Consider the following 16,090-nt stretch of genomic DNA (forward strand, 5'->3'; position numbering starts at 1 on the left):
TGTTGACTGTATCAATGTATTCACATGTTGACTGTATCAATGTATTGATATGCTGACTGTACCAATGTATTGACATGTTGACTGTACCAATGTATTGATATGCTGACTATAGACAATGTATTGACATGTGGACTGTAACCAATTTATTGACATGTTGACTGTACAAATATATTGACATGTTGACTGTAACCCATATATTGACATGTTGACTGTACAAATGTATTGACATGTTGACTGTAACCCATATATTGACATGTTGACTGTAACCCATATATTGACATGTTGACTGTAACCCATGTATTGACATGTTGACTGTACCAATGTATTGACATGCTGTCTGTTATCAATGTTTTGACATGTTGACTGTTATCAATGTATTGACATGTTGACTGTAACCCATATATTGACATGTTGACTGTAACCCACATATTGACATGCTGTCTGTTATCAATGTTTTGACATGTTCACTGTTATCAATGTATTGACTTGTTGACTGTAACCAATGTATTGACATGTTGTCTGTTACCAATGTATTGACATGTTGACTGTAACCAAATGTATTGACATGTTGTCTGTTACCAATGTATTGACATGTTGTCTGTAACCAATGTATTGACATGTTGACTGTAACCAAATGTATTGACATGTTGACTGTACCAATGTATTGACATGTTGAATGTAACCAATGTATTGACATGTTGACTGTATCAATGTATTGACATGTTGACTGTATCAATGTATTCACATGTTGACTGTATCAATGTATTGACATGTTGACTGTACCAATGTATTGACATGTTGACTGTACCAATGTATTGACTGTACCAATGTATTGACATGTTGACTGTACCAATGTATTGACATGTTGACTGTATCAATGTATTGACATGTTGACTGTACAAATGTATTGTCATGTTGACTGCATCTATGTATTGATATGTTGACTGTATCAATGTATTGACATTTTGACTGTACCAATGTATTGACATTTTGACTGTTACCAATGTATTGACATGCTGACTGTTTAAGGCGTAATAAAAATTATGTCCAAGTATTACACATGTCGCTGACAACATATGGCACATGACGCAGACAAAATATAACACATGACGCAGACAACAGACAAAATGTGACACATGACGCGGACAATATATAACACATGACGCTGACGGTATACAACACATGACGCTGACGACATATAACACATGACGCGGACAATATAATTATTACACATAATGCTGACAACAAATAACACTTTTTTTTTAAATATGCACTTTGTACTGTATATTATACAAAGTGCATATTTAAAAAATATATATTTTTTAATATTTTTTCACATATTCGGTATTATAATTTTTAGTAAGGAATTATAAGATTGTTTTTGATTTTTTTAAAAAATGATTCAGTTTGAAAATCCGGTGCCAGTGGGTTCAAGGTAACACATTGAAAGTCATGTCCAGCGGAAAGGATTCAAAATAACAAGGTTATCACATATGGCTAAAATCTTGCCAGGGGAAATAACTGTAATAATTTAAAACTTTATTTCAGTAGAGGTTGTGTTTCTTTTCGTACATTGCCAAGCAGTAACGTTTTGGGGACATCCAATTTTCCCTAAACATTTGCTTAAAAGACATAATGATAAAAAGTATTTCTTATAGAAATTAAACTTTCATTTCTAACTATCATGTAAATCAATCCAACATTGATAACATGAAATGGACATTTGGAAATCCACTTAACGCTTCCATAGTAGCTATTATCTTTAAAAAAATATATTTTAATATGGCTTAAAAAAAGAAAAAGCATGAATTAAGTACATTTGTCAATGTTAATCACAGACCTGGTTTATAGGTTTGTGATGATAATTAACCTTAATACATGGATATGTACGTATACATAGATGTAGCATATTCAGGCTAAAACGTAGATCTATGATATTGTGGAATAATATTCATGAACTTTTGTCTAGATTCACTAAAAGACGATTATTTTTCACTAGATGAACATGTATATATACATTGGACAACATGTGTAAAGCAGATACATGTTTGACCCGTAATTGTGGGTTATCATCACCACAATTGTCACTAAAATGTAGCGTTATCAGAGTGTACGATGGTGTTTTAACCGTTTCTACAGCAAAAAATAGTCCTTCACTTAAGTTGCAATTCAAAGTAGCTGACATCCCTTCAGTATTCTAATAATTGTTATCATTTATAATTGGTTCTGTGATGTTAAATTCATTGAATTCATAGACAGCCTTTGTTTCCCATACATACCGTGATGTAAGTGTATATATCAGATAGGTAAGAACATAGGAACACTTTTGACTGTTTTGTGTGTTTTATTTAACTTTCTCTTCAACAATGCAATAAAATGCAATTATTCTAAAAAAGAAATGTTGAAAAAGAAAACATGCACATTTGTATCGGCTAATTTTACTATGTTTATATTTGAAATAAAGGATATATGAAATAAAGGATATTTCAGAAAACAGCAACTTATTATTATCTTAATATCACCCACAAGCATCCTATGCTATATCCCCCATCCCACAAGCTAGCAATGTTACATCCCCATACCACACAAGCATGAAATATAACTTCCCAATCCCACAAGCTTGCTATTTTATATACCCCCACCAAAAAGGTCAATGTTACATCCCCCACACTACAAGCATGCAATTTTATATCCTAACCCAAAAGTACAATGTTACATCCCCCACACTACAAGCATGTAATGTTATATCCTAACCCAAAAGTGCAATGTTACATCCCACACACCACAAGCATGTAATGTTACATCCCTTCCCAAAAGTGCAATGTCACATCCCCAACTAATAAGAGCAATGTTACATCCCCAACCCACAAGTGCAATGTTACATACCACTACCCACAAGCATAAAATGTTCAACCCCCACCCCAAAAAGTGATATATCATGTCTTACACCCAAAAAGCATGCAAACAAAATTGTTACACCCCCAACCACACAATTTCTATGTTACATTCCTGCCTTTTAAGTATGCAATGTTACATCATCTACACCATAAATGCTATGTTACACCCCTACCCTTCAAGCATGCTATGTTACATTGTTTACCCCATAAGTGGTATGTTACATCCTCTTCTCCTTAAGTGCGAAGTTACACCCCTACCCTACAAGCATGTAATTGGACACCCCTACCCTTCAAGCATGTTATGTTACATCCACTTCTCCATAAGTGCTATGTTACACCCCTACCCTACAAGCATGTTATGTTACATTGTCTACCCCATAAGTGCTATGTTACACCCCTACCCTACAAGCATGTCATGTTACATTGTTTACCCCATACGTGGTATGTTACATCCTCTTCTCCTTAAGTGCTATGTTACACCCCTACCCTACAAGCATGTTATGTTACATTGTTTACCCCATACGTGGTATGTTACATCCCTACCATTCAAGCAAGTTATGTTACATCATCAACCCCATAAGTGGCATGTTACACCCCTACCCTTCAAACATGCTATGTTACATTGTCTACCCATCAGTGGTATGTAACATTCCTCTTTTCAAGCATCACAGTTATGCAACATTGTCTACTCCATAAGTGGTATGTTACATCCCTACCATTCAAGCAAGTTAAGTTACATTGTCTACCCCATCAGTGGTATGTTACATCCCTACCATTCAAGCAAGTTAAGTTACATTGTCTACCCCATCAGTGGTATGTTACATCCCTACCATTCAAGCAAATTAAGTTACATTGTCTACCCCATCAGTGGTATGTTACATCCCTACCATTCAAGCAAGTTAAGTTACATTGTCTACCCCATCAGTGGTATGTTACATCCCTACCATTCAAGCAAGTTAAGTTACATTGTCTACCCCATCAGTGGTATGTTACATCACTACCATTCAAGCAAGTTAAGTTACATTGTCTACCCCATCAGTGGTATGTTACATCCCTACCATTCAAGCAAGTTAAGTTACATTGTCTACCCCATCAGTGGTATGTTACATCCCTACCATTCAAGCAAGTTAAGTTACATTGTCTACCCCATCAGTGGTATGTTACATCCCTACCATTCAAGCAAGTTAAGTTACATTGTCTACCCCATCAGTGGTATGTTACATCCCTACCATTCAAGCAAGTTATGTTACATTGTCTACCCCATAAATGGTATGTTACATCTCTACCATTCAAACATGCTTAAATGTTACATCTGTCTACCCCATCAGTGGTATGTTACATCCCTACCTGAGATAACACAAATTCACATCGGTGTTAAATATGATGCTAACAAAGATTATGACCGAGTCTTTATGAAAATAAGATAAGATGTTGTGGTTTCTTACAGGGTGAAAACTGCATTATTGTGAACGACACCATAAACCTATAAACAAGATATAGTTCCAAGATGACACTGGAATGTCTGAGCACCTGTTCGCCTGTTTTTCACCATTCTATAACTCAGAATTTATCAATGAATAATCTGGCTAAAAATGAACTTAAAGGGAGAAGATTTAAAATTAACGTGGAATAACTGTTAAGTCTATTGAGATTTTGTCATTCAAATCCTGGTCTTCTGTTTTAAAAACAAATATATTAATAACAATAAAATTTAAAGCTAGTTTTCTCTCATAAATAATTTGATATAACACAAAGTATCCTTTAAACGCGGTAGACTCAAAATACAAAACATACAGGTACAAAATTGGTAAAATATGATGTAATCAGTAAGTGAAAAAGGAAGAGTAAATCTTTGTTCTGTGAACACAAGCATTTCCCAAATAAAACAGGAGCTAGGCTGTTATTTAAAAAACCCCATCTCAAGTCATTTCTTAACCTCAGTCAATTTCCTTAATTGTTCATAATCAAATCAAGTGTTTTTAACATGAAAGTACATGTTTTGAAATAAGCTCAATGATAATTAAATTTAAGAAAATGTATAATGAAAAAAATATTATTATCTAGTTATTATATCATTATTATAGATACTTAATAACTTTACAAATGACTTAAAGTTAGGAAATGACTTAACATGTTTTATGAATACGGCCCCTGGTCTAATCTGGAGCAGTTTTGCATTGTCACTTTGTTGGAAAAATGGTGTTCCAGACAGTCCTGACAGATTGGCCATAAGTCGAGTCGGATCAGCTCGGACATTAGCTGTACAAAGTGGCAGAGTTAGAACTAAATGTTCCAGCAGAATGGTTCCATGGGGTTTTAATGTCTGAGACTTGGTCATGTCTAAATTAAGTGCCCCTAGGTTGTGGAACACAGCGAGTGATGCTACCGTTCGTTGAACACAAAATTATCACAGAATCGCTCTCATTTCTAGCCAATGAAGAACTTTAAGCTTCTGGAGAGGTGAAAGATGCTGGGTAACATCTGCCTGTGGAAGAGAAATAAAAGGATAATACCCGGTATACCTTTTTCAGTATGTTTATTTTTATTTTTTTAATATGCTTCAGTCAAACACTGTATACATGTACAATATATCAAAGCCTCCCGGCTTCCTTTGTTTTCCACTTATAATAGCTTAGTTTAAAATAGCATGCAGATAAGTTACCAAGCTGTTCACTTAACCTGCCTACTAGTAATTAAACGTTGTTCTTGACAACACGGTGTCCTGTTTTTTTGGTGATTGAAATCGTACAATTGCACTTAATTAAGTTTTCAATGATATATCAATTAACATGCATTTTCTTAGTGATTTTAGTAACTTTAAAAATAAAGACAAAATAAGTTTAGAAGGACTAAAATAAGAAACACAAAAAAACACGGAATATAACTTATAAATTGTATTTCAAAGTTAATCTTGTTTGTTCCATGCAGAATAAAAGACTCTACTTGTAAATACATAACCTTTGGTATACCTAATGATCCAGCGTATGGAAGATTGGTTCATCTGATCCCCATCTGTGGTACAATATTAGGACTCTTAAGTCAGCTAATACCAGCAATGCTGCTGATCCAGACCTGAAATTTGCCAACAAATTTTGATCAACATGTAATACAAAGCATCATCGCATATAAAACCATATATTTCAACAGTCATAAACTAGGGGAAACACTTTGGTTTTCATTTACATTCTCTTCTATAACAGAATACAAAAGAAGAAAGGATTCGTGTCTTAATATCAGATGATACTTTTATATCAATAAACACAAGCGCCTTGAATGCGTGACTGTTGGGATTTTATTTCAAAAAGAAGGCACAACTGGACTATTATTTAAGAAGGCTATGTGCATATTGCCTATGGCATTATGTGTACCAGGTTTCATTTGAACGTTTTGAACTCTTTTTGAGATATCACCAAAGTTATAGTTTTCCACAGTGATGACGTTAACAACAAGGCTAAACTAAAAATAAAGTATTTTTGGGGCAATATAGACAAACTTAAAAATGTCCATTTAACATGAAACCATTATAAAGTTAATTGTTACAAACCAAGGAATTGGTATCAATGATGTTAATCTAATAAGTGTAGCCAAAAAAGCTTTTTCTGTACTAGATTTAGGTTGTCAGTAAAACACAAACACACTAGTATTTGTCACTGTCACAATCATAGATCAGATCTGAGAAAGATTGTTTTTTGAACTTAAATCTAATTGTTTAAAAATTGATGACTATGCATGACAGTCGTGTCAAACAATATATAAAAATAACAACAAAAATCCCCGATTGTAGCATGAACTTTTGACATACAGACAAGATTCTTGCTCATGCTCAAACATACAGACATGGGTCTTGCACTCATGCTCAAACCTACAGACAGTTTTTTTTTCCTCTTGCTCAAACCTACAGACATGGGTCTTGCCCTGTGCTCAAACCTACAGACATGGGTCTTTCGCTCATGCTAAAACCTACAAACATGGGTCTTGCGCTCGTGCTCAAACCTGCAGTCATGGGTCTTGCGCTCGTGCTCAAACCGACAGACCTTGGTCTTGCACTCATGCTCAAACCTACAGACATGGGTCTTGCGCTCCTGCTCAAACCTACAGAAATGGGTCTTGCGCTCATACTCAAACCTGCAGACATGGGTCTTGCACTCATGCTCATTCCTACAGACATGGGTCTTGCGCTCGTGCTCAAACCTGCAGACATAGGTCTTGCACTCATGCTCAAACCTACAGACATGGGTCTTGCGCTCATGCTCAAACCTACAGACATGGGTCTTGTGCTCGTGCTCAAACCTACAGGCATGGGTCTTGCGCTCATGCTCAAACCTACAGACATGGGTCTTGCACTCGTGCTTAAACCTACATTCATGGGTCTTGCACTCATGCTCAAACATACGTTCAAGGGTCTTGCGCTCGTGCTCAAACCTACAGACCTTGGTCTTGCACTCATGCTCAAACCTACCAACATGGGTCTTGCGCTCGTGCTTAAACCTACAGACATGGGTATTACGCTCGTGCTCGAACCTACAGACATGGGTCTTGCCCTCGTGCTCAAACCGACAGACATGGGTCTTGCCCTCGTGCTCAAACCTACAGAAATGGGTCTTGCGCTCGTGCTGAAACCTACAGACATGGGTCTTGCAATCATGCTCAAACCTACAGACATGGGTCTTGCCCTCGTGCTCAAACCTACAGACATGGGTCTTGCCCTCGTGCTCAAACCTACAGACATGGGTCTTGCCCTCGTGCTCAAACCTACAGACATGGGTCTTATGTCCAAGTATTACACATGTCGCTGACAACATATGGCACATGACGCAGACAAAATATAACACATGACGCAGACAACAGACAAAATGTTACACATGACGCGGACAATAAATAACACATGACGCTGACGGTATATAACACATGACGCTGACGACATAAAACACATGATGCTGACAATATAATTATTACACATAATGCTGACAACAAATAACACTCTCTTTTTTTAAATATGCACTTTGTACTGTATATTGTACAAATTGCATATTTAAAAAAAGTATATATTTTTAATATTTTTTCGCATATTCGGTATTATAATTTTTAGTAAGGAATTATAAGATTTTTTTTTCATTTTTAAAAAAAAATGATTCAGTTTGAAAATCCGGTGCCAGTGGGTTCAAGGTAACACATTGAAAGTCTTGTCCAGCGGAGAGGATTGGCTTTTCAAAATAACAAGGTTATCACATATGGCTAAAATCTTGAAAGTGGAAATAACTGTAATAATATAAAACTTTATTTCAGTAGAGGTTGTGTTTCTTTTTGTACATTGCCAAGCAGTAACGTTTTGGGGACATCCAATTTTCCCTAAACATTTGCTTAAAAGACATAATGATAAAAAGTATGTATTTCTAATAGAAATTAAACTTTCATTTCTAAATATCATGTAAATCAATCCAACATTGATAACATGAAATGGACATTTGGAAATCCACTTAACACTTCCATAGTAGCTATTATCTTAATTTTTTTTTTATATATTTTAATATGGCTTAAAAAAAGAAAAAGCATGAATTAAGTACATTTGTCAATGTTAATCACAGACCTAGTTTATAGGTTTGTGATGATAATTAACCTTTATACATGGATATGTATACATAGATGTTGCATATTCAGGATAAAACGTAGATCTATGATATTGTGGAATAATATTCATGAACTTTTGTCTAGATTCACTAAAAGACGATTATTTTTCACTAGATGAACATGTATATATACATTGGACAACATGTGTAAAGCAGATACATGTTTGACCCGTAATTGTGGGTTATCATCACCACAATTGTCACTAAAATGTAGCGTTATCAGAGTGTAAGATGGCGTTTTAACCCTTTTCTACAGCAAAAAATAGTCCTTCACTTAAGTTGCAATTCAAAGTAGCTGACATCCCTTCAGTATTCTCATAATTGTTATCATTTATAATTGGTTCTGTGATGTTAAATTCATTGAATTCATAGACAGCCTTTGTTTCCCATACATACCGTGATGTAAGTGTATATATCAGATAGGTAAGAACATAGGAACACTTTTGACTGTTTTGTATGTTTTATTTAACTTTCTCTTCAACAAGGCAATAAAATGCAATTATTTTAAAAAGAAATGTCGCAAAAGAAAATGTGCACATTTGTATTGGCTAATTTTACTATGTTTATATTTGAAATAAAGGATATATGAAATAAAGGATATTTCAGAAAACAGCAACTTATAATTATCTTAATATCACCCACAAGCATGCTATGCTATATCCCCCATCCCACAAGCTAGCAATGTTACATCCCCATACCACACAAGCATGAAATATAACTTCCCAATCCCTATTTTATATACCCCCACCAAAAAGGTCAATGTTACATCCCCCACACTACAAGCATGCAATGTTATATCCTAACCCAAAAGTACAATGTTACATCTCACACACTACAAGCATGTAATGTTATATCCTAACCCAAAAGTGCAATGTTACATCCCACACACCACAAGCATGTAATGTTACATCCCTTCCCAAAAGTGCAATGTCACATCCCCAACTAATAAGAGCAATGTTACATCCCTAACCCACAAGTGCAATGTTACATACCACTACCCACAAGCATTAAATTGTCAACCCCCAGCCCAAAAAGTGATATATCATGTCTTACACCCAAAAAGCATGCAAACAAAATTGTTACACCCCCAACCACACAATTTCTATGTTACATTCCTGCCTTTTAAGTATGCAATGTTACATCATCTACACCATAAATGCTATGTTACACCCCTACCCTTCAAGCATGCTATGTTACATTGTTTACCCCATAAGTGGTATGTTACATCCTCTTCTCCTTAAGTGCGAAGTTACACCCCTACCCTACAAGCATGTAATTGGACACCCCTACCCTTCAAGCATGTTATGTTACATTCACTTCTCCATAAGTGCTATGTTACACCCCATACCCTACAAGCATGTTATGTTACATTGTCTACCCCATAAGTGCTATGTTACACCCCTACCCTACAAGCATTTCATGTTACATTGTTTACCCCATACGTGGTATGTTACATCCTCTTCTCCTTAAGTGCTATGTTACACCCCTACCCTACAAGCATGTTATGTTACATTGTTTACCCCATACGTGGTATGTTACATCCCTACCATTCAAGCAAGTTATGTTACATCATCAACCCCATAAGTGGCATGTTACACCCCTACCCTTCAAACATGCTATGTTACATTGTCTACCCATCAGTGGTATGTTACATCCCTACCATTCAAGCATCACAGTTATGCAACATTGTCTACTCCATCAGTGGTATGTTACATCCCTACCCTTCAAGCTTGTTATGTTACATCCTCTTCTCCATAAGTGCTATGTTGCATCCCTACCATTCAAGCAAGTTATGCAACATTGTCATCCCCATCAGTGGTATGTTACATCCCTACCATTCAAGCAAGATATGTTACATTGTCTACCCCATCAGTGGTATGTTACATCCCTACCATTTAAGCAAGTTATGTTACATTGTCTACCCCATCAGTGGTATGTTACATCCCTACCATTCAAGAAAGTTAAGTTACATTGTCTACCCCATCAGTGGTATGTTACATCCCTACCATTCAAGCAAGTTAAGTTACATTGTCTACCCCATCAGTGGTATGTTACACCCCTACCATTCAAGCAAGTTATGTTACGTTGTCTACCCCATAAGTGGTATGTTACATCCCTACCCTTCAAACATGTTTAAATGTTACATCGTCTACCCCATAAGTGGTATGTTACATCCCTACCTGAGATAACACAAATTCACATCGGTGTTAAATATGATGCTAACAAAGATTATGACCGAGTCTTTATGAAAATAAGATGTTGTGTTTTTTTTACAGGGTGAAAACTGCATTATTGTGAACGATACCATCAACCTTTAAACAAGATATATAGTTCCATGATGACACTAAAATGTCTGAGCACCTGTTCGCCTGTTTTTCACCATTCTATAACTTAGAATTTATCAATGAATAATCTGGCTAAAAATGAACTTAAAGGGAGAAGACTTAAAATTAACGTGGAATACTGTTAAGTCTATTGAGATTTTGTCATTCAAATCCTGGTCTTCTGTTTTAAAAACAAATATATTAATAACAATAAAATTTAAAGCTAGTTTTCTCTTATAAATAATTTGATATAACACAAAGTACAGTGGAAACTCACTAAACCGGACAAGGTCCGGACTGGGCAAAATATCCGGTTTAGTGAGGATTCCGGTTTAGTGGGGATTTGATGTACGGGGTAAATTTACTCAAAATAATAACTGAGTTAACCTTTAAAGTCTTTTGTCCTCTAGGGATAGTTCAATTCTCCGACGTTTAAATGGAGGTTGAGACATGATTAAAGCATTTGCAAAAGTGATAAGCATAATTAAACATTTCTGCGTTTTTATAATCATCTTTTTTCCCGAGTCTTGAAATAAAACAACTCGCGTAGTTTAATGCTTGTTTAGTATGTTTGTGATTTAGTTAACGTACCGCTCTAATTTGATTCAATCATAGAAATCTTTAGATAAAACAACCCTCCAAAATGATCACTAAATATCCGTTTCTAGTTCTTTATTTTCTGCAACAAACAAATTAATGTTTCAATCAACTTTCTTTTCACAAGTTTGATTATCGTTTGATTATTGCGCGACAGTGAATCCACAGCGCAATCATCATTATCGAGTTAACACAACATCACAGGTGTAATATTTAACGACGCACCGGCTGTCAAAACAAAGTGACACGCGATTCGCGAATTCCTAATACACAAAATCATTTTGACATGTTTGAACAAATATATGTCCGGTTTTGTGAGGTCAAATTACGTTGACAACTAACAAATTTTCTCGATTTTTTGTCCGGTATCCGGAATTCCGGGGTTCCGGTTTTGTAGGGATTTATTTACATTGAAAATAGAAGGGGAAAACGGGACTCTGAAAAAAGTCCGGTATCCCGAGGATTCCGGTTTTGTGGAGATCCGGTTTAGTGAGTTTCCACTGTATATCCTTTTAACGCGGTAGACTCAAAATACAAAACATACAGGTACAAAATTGGTAAAATATGATGTAATCAGTAAGTGAAAAAGGAAGAGTAAATCTTTGTTCTGTGAACACAAGCATTTCCCAAATAAAACAGAAGCTAGGCTGTTATTTAAAAAAACATCTCAAGTCATTTCTTAACCTCAGTCAATTTCCTTAATTGTTCATAATCAAATCAAGTGTTTTTAACATGAAAGTACATGTTTTGAAATAAGCTCAATGATAATTAAATTTAAGAAAATGTATAATTAAGTAAATATTATTATTTAGTTATTATATCATTATTATAGATACTAAATAACTTTACAAATGACTTAAAGTTAGGAAATGACTTAACATGTTTTATGAATAGGGCCCTTGGTCTAATCTGGAGCAGTTTTGCACTGTCACTTTGTTGGAAAATGGTGTTCCAGACAGGCCTGACAGATTGGCCATAAGTCGAGTCGGATCAGCTCGGACAGTAGCCGTACACAGTGGCAGAGTTAGAACTGAATGTTCCAGCAGAATGGTTTCATGGGGTTTTAATGTCTGAGACTTGGTCATGTCTAAATTAAGTGCTCCTAGGTTGTGGATCACAGCGAGTGATGCTACCGTTCGTTGAACACAAATTTATCACAGAATCGCTCTCATTTCTAGCCAATGACGAACTTTAAGCTTCTGGAGAGGTGAAAGATGCTGGGTAACATCTGCCTGTGGAAGAGAAATAAAAGGATAATACCCGGTATACCTTTTTCAGTATGTTTATTTTTATTTTTTTAATATGCTTCAGTCAAACACTGTATACATGTACAATATATCAAAGCCTCCCGGCTTCCTTTGTTTTCCACTTATAATAGCTTAGTTTAAAATAGCATGCAGATAAGTTACCAAGCTGTTCACTTAAACTGCATACTAGTAATTAAACGTTGTTCTTGACAACACGGTGTCCTGTTTTTTTTGGTGATTGAAATCATACAATTGCACTTAATTAAGTTTTCAATGATATATCAATTAACATGCATTTTCTTAGTGATTTTAGTAACTTTAAAAATAAAGACAAAATAAGTTTAGAAGGACAAAAATAAGAAACTCAAAAAAAACACGGAATATAACTCATAAATTGTATTTCAAAGTTAATCTTGTTTACTCCATGCAGAATAAAAGACTCTACATGTAAATACATAGACTTTGGTATACCTAATGATCCAGCGTATGGAAGATTGGTTCATCTGATCCCCATCTGTGGTACAATATTAGGACTCTTAAGTCAGCTAATACCAGCAATGCTGCTGATCCAGACCTGAAATTTGCCAACAAATTTTGATCAACATGTAATACAAAGCATCATCGCATATAAAACCATATATTTCAACAGTCATAAACTAGGGGAAACACTTTGGTTTTCATTTACATTCTCTTCTATAACAGAATACAAAAGAAGAAAGGATTCGTGTCTTAATATCAGATGATACTTTTATATCAATAAACACAAGCGCCTTGAATGCGTGACTGTTGGGATTTTTTTCAAAAAGAAGGCACAACTGGACTATTATTTAAGAAGGCTATGTGCATATTGCCTATGGCATTATGTGTACCAGGTTTCATTTGAACGTTTTGAACTCTTTTTGAGATATCACCAAAGTTATAGTTTTCCACAGTGATGACGTTAACAACAAGGCTAAACCAAAAATAAAGTATTTTTGGGGCAATATAGACAAACTTAAAAATGTCCATTTAACATGAAACCATTATAAAGTTAAGTGTTACAAACCAAGGAATTGGTATCAATGATGTTAATCTAATAAGTGTAGCCAAAAAAGCTTTTTCTGTACTAGATTTAGGTTGTCAGTAAAACACAAACACACTAGTATTTGTCACTGTCACAATCATAGATCAGATCTGAGAAAGATTGCTTTTTGAACTTAAATCTAATTGTTGAAAAATTGATGACTATGCATGACAGTTGTGTCAAACAATATATAAAAATAACAACAAAAATCCCCGATTGTAACATGAACTTTTGACATACAGACAAGATTCTTGCTCATGCTCAAACATACAGACATGGGTCTTGCACTCATGCTCAAACCTACAAACAGTTTTCTTTTCCTCTTGCTCAAACCTACAGACATGGGTCTTGCCCTGTGCTCAAACCTACAGACATGGGTCTTTCGCTCATGCTAAAACCTACAAACATGGGTCTTGCGCTCGTGCTCAAACCTGCAGTCATGGGTCTTGCGCTCGTGCTCAAACCGACAGACCTTGGTCTTGCACTCATGCTCAAACCTACAGAAATGGGTCTTGCGCTCCTGCTCAAACCTACAGAAATGGGTCTTGCGCTCATACTCAAACCTGCAGACATGGGTCTTGCACTCATGCTCATTCCTACAGACATAGGTCTTGTGCTCGTGCTCAAACCTACAGGCATGGGTCTTGCGCTCATGCTCAAACCTACAGACATGGGTCTTGCACTCGTGCTCAAACCTACATTCATGGGTCTTGCACTCATGCTCAAACATACGTTCAAAGGTCTTGCGCTCGTGCTCAAACCTACAGACCTTGGTCTTGCACTCATGCTCAAACCTACCAACATGGGTCTTGCGCTCGTGCTTAAACCTACAGACATGGGTATTACGCTCGTGCTCGAACCTACAGACATGGGTCTTGCGATCATGCTCAAACCTACAGACATGGGTCTTGCCCTCGTGCTCAAACCTACAGAAATGGGTCTTGCGCTCGTGCTCAAACCTACAGACATGGGTCTTGCACTCATGCTCAAACCTACAAACATGGGTCTTGTCCTCGTGCTCAAACCTACAGACATGGGTCTTGCCCTCGTGCTCAATCCTACAGACATGGGTCTTGCCCTCGTGCTCAAACCTACAGACATGGGTCTTGCCCTCGTGCTCAAACCTACAGAAATGGGTCTTGCGCTCGTGCTCAAACCTACAGACATGGGTCTTGCGCTCGTGCTCAAACCTGCAGACATGGGTCTTGAATTACACTCATGCCCAAACCTACAGACATTGGTCTTGCGCTCATGCTCAAACCTACAGACATGGGTCTTGCACTCGTGCTCAAACCTACAGACATGGGTCTTGCGCTCGAGCTCAAACCGACAGACATGGGTCTTGCACTCATGGTAAAACCTACAGACATGGGTCTGCAAGAAACACATTGTCTTTGCATGGTGAACATAGTTATTTTAAAATAATCTAATGCATGGACAAGTAAAAGGCGGGCTAAACTGGTCAACTTAACACGTCAACATCAAACTGCAAGCGGGCTGAACAAGCCAACATCTGACTTCAAGTGGGCTGAACAAGCCAACATCTGACTGCAAGCAGGCTGAACAAGCAAACAAAAGACTGCAAGCTGGCTGAACAAGCCAACATCAGACTGCAATGATGAATTTTAACCCTGTGGCGGTATTCATAAAACTTCTTTAGTAATTTCCTTACTTAAGTCACTTTCCTAATTTTAGAATCTCTTAAGTCAAATGAAATAAAATCGAAGAATTTCCAAAATTCATTATTGTATTGAACTTAGTGAGAAAAAGAATATATTTTAATGTTCAAAGACACTAATAAATTTAATTGAAATTGACTCTGAAAATTTTATGAAATCAACTTAAGTTAGTCAATGATTGATTTTAACAGATAACTGGTCATTCTCTGGCTTAAAATAACATACATACACATAACATCCTCCCCTTCTCTCACGGCCCTGCTTTATTATGTATTAGGTATACATTAAAACTCACGTATTTAATATAAAAAACAAACAAAAAACGATGCACGGTAAACAACTGATAAATCTAAATATCCGAAATTAGATAATTAAAAAATGGTTGCATTATCAGTAAACATACGCGTGGATTTGATCTGACAAGTATGTATAAGTCATATAGGAATGACATTAAATTATTTTGAGAATTATTTTTCAATAACATGTTCTCAACGCCTGTTTCAATTTATGAAGACATTTGAAATCACACATTGTGTGTTCTCAGCTAGACCTGGTGTGGTTTTAACATCTGATATCCTTTATTCAGGTGACTAGCATTGACATTTTTTTATTTTGTATTTGTTTCCATCTGTTTCTGCAATGTTTGCTGTTTAAAA

This window comes from Mya arenaria, chromosome 14 (genome assembly GCF_026914265.1).
Source record: "Mya arenaria isolate MELC-2E11 chromosome 14, ASM2691426v1".
Classification (NCBI taxonomy): Eukaryota; Metazoa; Mollusca; class Bivalvia; order Myida; family Myidae; genus Mya; species Mya arenaria.